The sequence below is a fragment of the Phocoena phocoena genome, chromosome 19 (assembly GCF_963924675.1).
Source record: "Phocoena phocoena chromosome 19, mPhoPho1.1, whole genome shotgun sequence".
NCBI classification, from domain to species: Eukaryota; Metazoa; Chordata; class Mammalia; order Artiodactyla; family Phocoenidae; genus Phocoena; species Phocoena phocoena.
This window is the reverse complement of record NC_089237.1, coordinates 19,917,893-19,923,892: the sequence shown is the minus strand read 5'-3', so window position 1 is coordinate 19,923,892 and position 6,000 is coordinate 19,917,893.

The following is a 6,000-nucleotide window of genomic DNA, read 5'->3' as shown; positions in this document are numbered from 1 at the left end:
GACGCAAGAGGGAGGAGATATGGGAACATATGTATAGGTATAGCTGATTCACTTTGTTATAAAGCAGAAACTAACACAGCATTATAAAGCAATTATACTCCAATAAAGATGTCAAAAAAAATACACAATGATTTAAACCTTAAAAAAAAAAATGACAGTCCAGGATATTAGTGTGTGCAATCTGTTTTTAACTAGGAATTTGACGTGGTATTCAACAAATTAAATAAACTGATTCTTTGGTTTTTATTTTTTTTTGTTTATTTTCTTTGTTCATAGACATACATACACAATTTTATGTATATATATAAAAGTGTGTGCACTTTTTTTCCTTTCCTGTTTTCTTATATCTCCTCTTCTCTTCTACTCTCCCCCTCCACCACATCAGTCTCCCACCCTACCACCAAGGTAATCCATGCTAATCACAGCATATGTTCCCATTTATATTTTTGGCGCTCATAACTGTACACACACACACATGCATTTACATAAATGGGAGACTGGCTTTTATTTATTCACACAAGTGAGATCAACATCCTACAAGTGCTTTTCTACATTTAAGGAATCTCTCTTGCCATCTGACACAGCTCCAACTTACTGATCATGACAGCTGCTGAATATTCCATAGTATGCGTGGAGTACTGTTACTGAACCAAACTTGGGTCCACTTGCCTGCACACAGTAAAGCCAATCTACTGACACCGGGTTCTGGTGAAGGAAAGTACAGCGTCTATTACAGGGCACCAAACAAGGAGTCTGGGACAGCTAATGCTCAAAAAGCCTGAACTCCTCGATGGGTTTCAGCAAAACATTTTTTTTAATTTTTATTTTATATGGGTGTATAGTTGATTAACAATGTTGTGTTAGTTACAGGTGTACAGCAAAGTGATTCAGTTATACATATCCTTGTATCTATTCTTTTTCAAGTTCTTTTCCTATTTAGGTTATTACAGAATATTGAGCAGAGTTCCCTGCGCTATACAGTAGGTTCTTGCTGGTTATCTATATTAAATATAGTAATGTGTGTATGTCAGTCCCAAACTCCCAATTTATCCCTCCCACACCTTTCCCCTTTGGTAACCATAAGTTTGTTTCCTAAGTCTGTGAGTCTGTTTCTGTTTTGTAAATAAGTTCATTTGTATCATTTTTTTTAGATTCCACATACAAGCAGAATATCATATGATATTTGTCTTTCTCTGTCTGACTTACTCTACCTAGTATGATAATCTCCAGGTCTATCCATGTTGCTACAAATTGCTTCCATGTCTTGGCTATTGTAAATAGTATGCAACGAACATTGGGGTACGTGTATCCTTTCAAACCATGGTTTTCTCTGGATATATGTCCAGGAGTGGGATTGCTGGATTATATGGTAGCTCTATTTTTACTTTTTTAAAGAACCTCCATACTTTTCTCCATAGTGACTGTACCCATTTACTTTCCCACCGAAAGTGTAGGAGGGTTCCCTTTTCTCCACACCCTCTCCAACATCTATTGTTTGTAGACTTTTTGATGATGGCCATCAAAAAGACTACAAACAATAAATGTTGGCTGTCATCAGCCAAACATTTTTAAAGGCCAGGTGAGGGAAGGGAGTCCCAGCCTATGATCAGCTCGTGCACAATTCTCTGATTGGTTGATGGTGAGGTAACAGAGTGGTATTACTCTGTTAAAATTATTCAGTCCTTAAGCTCCAGTAGGTCTGGGGGCAACATGCTCATGGTCATCAAGTAGTTAAATTATTCCATTTAGTGGGGGTTTTAGCATCTGTAAAACAACTCAGGAAATGTACATCAGATACTATTATCTAGGTACTTCAGAGAGGAGCTAAAGCAGAGGATATGGGGGAAGGGTCTGTCCCAGGAAGGCCCCATAGGGTCCTGCTTGGTTATGGCACTATCCCCTTTACTATACACTACCAACGGTTGTCACTTGGTTTTCCATTTTCAGCCACTATAAATAATGCAGCAATAAATATCTTTGTACATATGTCCTTTTATACTGGTCTTTTCTTTCTTTTTTTTTTTTTTTTTTTTTTTTTTGCGGTACGCGGGCCTCTCACTGTTGTGGCCTCTCCCGTTGCGGAGCACAGGCTCCGGATGCGCAGGCTCAGCGGCCATGGCTCACCGACCCAGCCACTCCGCGGCATGTGGGATCTTCCCAGATCGGGGCACGAACCCGTGTCCCCTGCATCGGCAGGCAGACTCTCAACCACTGCGCCACCAGAGAAGCCCTGGTCTTTTATTTCTATTAACTTATTCATTTAATAATGAAGCCCCTTAAATATTTGAAAGTCACCTTTGCCATGTACTCACATATAAGGAGGCCAGAAAAGAGCCTAGGAGAATAAAAATCTTGGGGACAGAACAATGGATGAATGTTTTGTTTTTTTATACTTCCATTTATGTTGTCACACTATTCATATGGCAGATAAAAACTGTGTTACTGTATGCAAGTTCACGTGCCCTATGCACAGCGGGGCCAAACAAACCAAGACATCGGATTTTGGAGCAGAGAAATATTTTTGCAGGGTCATACAAGGAGAACGGGTGGCTCGTGCCCAAAAAAATCCCCAAACTCTCTGAAGGGTTTCAGCAAAGCATTTTTAAAGAAAAACTCAGGAAGTATGCATGAGATACTATTATCTGGGTACTTCAGAGAGGAGCTACATTACCACAGAGGATATGGAGGAGGGGTCTGTCCCGGGAAGACTCCACAGGGTCCTGCTTGGTTACAATTGGAAGGAACAAAACATATCTGTTTTAGGTGTAATAATCTTATAATTGTAGGAAAGAAACATTTGGACCCCATCAGTGGGTTAACAGGGAACCGAGTCAGAAATGGACTCTCCTTCCAAATAGCCTTTTATGCTTTAACACCCCTTAATCTGCTCAAAGCCCTTCTGGCGTCCTGGACAGATGGGGAAGCAGGGACACAGAGCTATGTCTGCCCATGGCAGTGACCACACAGCACATCAGAGGAAGGGGCAGCACATCCGAGGGAGGCCTGATAAAGAGCTGCACTTGCTCAGTGCCTCAGCTCTCACAGCCCCGACTACACCCCTCCATAGCTCAAAAAGATACTTGCTTTCTCTTCTGCGGCAACCTTGGAGCAATGTGATGAAAGGCACATGGAATCTAGAGAAGCCTGTCCCCAAGAATCTTCTTTCTGAGAACGTTCCATGGAGACCAGACAGAGCAGAGTCTTCTACACCAAACCCATGGCTCTAATCCACAAATCTTGAGTGTCCCTTACATGCCAGGTGCTGTCTAAGTTTGTTGGGGACAGGCAAAACCAAAAGCTTCATGTGTGTTATGTTTCCGGAAGCCATCAGAAGATTTTAAACTACAAGCTACAGCAATGGGAAGGCAAACGGAAGAAATCACTTATCTCAGATATCAGGAGTGACACAGTGCTTTTAATAGCTCTCAGAAACAATGATCCCAAAGAACGCAAAACCTTTAGGAGCTTACCACTAAGTCACCGACTTCAGCAGATACACTTTATGGGCTATCATTAATTCTCACTTCAGCCATTGTTTAGCACTTTATGCGATTATCTAAAACAATATTTTACCAACTTTGACACATAACTCGAGCATGAAGAATCTGAGGGTGTGTTCAAAATAGACAAGTTACAAGGAACATTCAAGAGCACTCAACCTCCTCATCTCAGGTGCCAGGATCTTAGGAAGCAGGAAAGACCAGCCAAGAGCAGAATGCAGTCTGATCTGACATAGAGCACAGACCTGTGGTTGCCAAGGGGGAGGGGACATGGGGGAGGGATAGATTGGGAGTTTGGGATCAGCGGAAGCAAACTAGTATATATCGGATGGATAAACAATAAGGACTATATAGCACAGGGAACTATGTTCAGTATCCTGTGATAAACCATAATGGAAAAGCAGACAAAAAAGAATATATATATGCATAACTGAATTTCTTTGCTGTACAGCAGAAATTAACACAACATTGTAAATCAACTATACTTCAATAAAATTTTTAAAAATTAAAAATGCAGTCTGATTTGGACTTGAATCTTAGCTTGAGAAATCCAAGCATTTCCAGATGGAAAACCTGCTTCCTTTACTGAAGGCGAAATTTACATTTCTGCTTCGATAATGTCTTTCTTTAAAGGAGGCTCATGGTGAATATAACAAAACAGAAATAGACTCTGAGACATAGGGCACGAACTAGTGGTTACCAGCGTGGAGAGGGAAGGGAGGAGGGGCAAGATAGGGATAGAGGATTAATAGCTATGAACTACTATGTATAAAATAAATAGGCTACAAGGACATATTGTACAGCACAAGGAATATAGCCAATATTTTATAATAACTTTATTTTTATTTATTTTTTTTTTTTGCGGTATGCGGGCCTCTCACTGTTGTGGCCTCTCCCGTTGCGGAGCACAGGCCCCGGACGCGCAGGTTCAGCGGCCATGGCTCACGGGCCCAGCCGCTCCGCGGCATGTGGGATCTTTCCAGACCGGGGCACGAACCTGCGTCCCCTGCATCGGCAGGTGGACTCTCAACCACTGTGCCACCAGGGAAGCCCTATAATAACTTTAAATGGAGTATAAGCTATAAAAATATTTAGCCACCATGTTGTACACCTGAAACTAATATAATGTTGAAAATCCACTATACCTCAATAAAATAATAATATTAATAAAAAATAAAAGGGGCTCAGGTTTTGTTTACACTGGACACAGCAATGAACAGGAGACACATGGTTCCTGCTCTTAGGCCATTTTTCTAACTAGCTGAGAGACCCAAAGAAATTTTTTTTTCCTTGATTAGTTGAAATCTCAGTTTCCCCATCTGTCAAATGGAGGACTTTCTCATGGAGCTTCCCGAGGGCCCACCGATGGCTGGTATTCATTCTGAAGACACAAGCACAAACAGTTTTGTTAAAATCGCTCCCCACACCCAGGTAAAGTGTGTTCTGCACACTCTGTTCTGACATCTCATTACTCAACAACTCATGAGCATGTGCTCACGAGTTTTTAACAACCCAGGCCAGGACTATATGTCTGTGTCAGAGTTCTTCCATAACATCATCTTTAAAAGTGATGAATCAATTCACAAAAGATATTTTTTAAAGATAATACTCAAAGTTGCTGAGCATGTTTTGAAATAGGCACTCCCATTCCCTGATGGAAAAATATGTAAATTGGTACAACTTCTCTTTAAATCAATTTGGCAATACAAATTAAGACCCTTAAAATATTCATTATCTTCTCACCTAGTAATTATACTTCTGGGAATCTAGCCTAAAGAAACACTGCAAAAAATATATGAAAATAAATTGTTATGCAGAAAGATGTTCCATTGTTGCATTACTTTAAATGGTAACCAAAAAAAGTGGAAACAGCATTAAATTGTATTTGGTGAGATTGTAGTTATGTTTGTATATGTATATATATATGAAAGAAACTCACCAAAATGTTATCAGTGAAGAACATGAGTTCCTACATTGAAAGATTCTGCTAAGTGCCTAATCCAACAGATGAAGACACAGCCACAACAAGGCAGAATATGTGATATTTCAGCCACTGGAGAGAAAGAGAAGAACCTAAATCCTGCTGGGGGAAGGGTGGGAATGGGATAGTATGAAGGATCTAGAATCAAAATAGAATTAGACTTCTCAAGTATAATACCGGAAGCCAGGAAACAGTGAAGAAACAATACCTTCAAAATGCTGAGGAAAAATTACTTCCAACCTAGAATTCCATACCCAGCCAAACTATCAGTCAAGAGACTAACAATATTTTCAGAAATGAAAGTTCAAAAACTTTAACCTCTATAAAACTTTTCATAAGAGTATGTGTTTCACTCAAATAAAGGGAGGGAGAGGGAGGAAAAAGAAGACATGGGATCCAGAAAACAAGGGGTGCAATAGAGAAAGAAGAGATGCCCAAGACAATGGTGAAGGGAGATGCCTGGGTAACAGCAGGCCCAGAGAGCACCCAGAACAGACTGGAGCAGGAGGACAGAGGGCT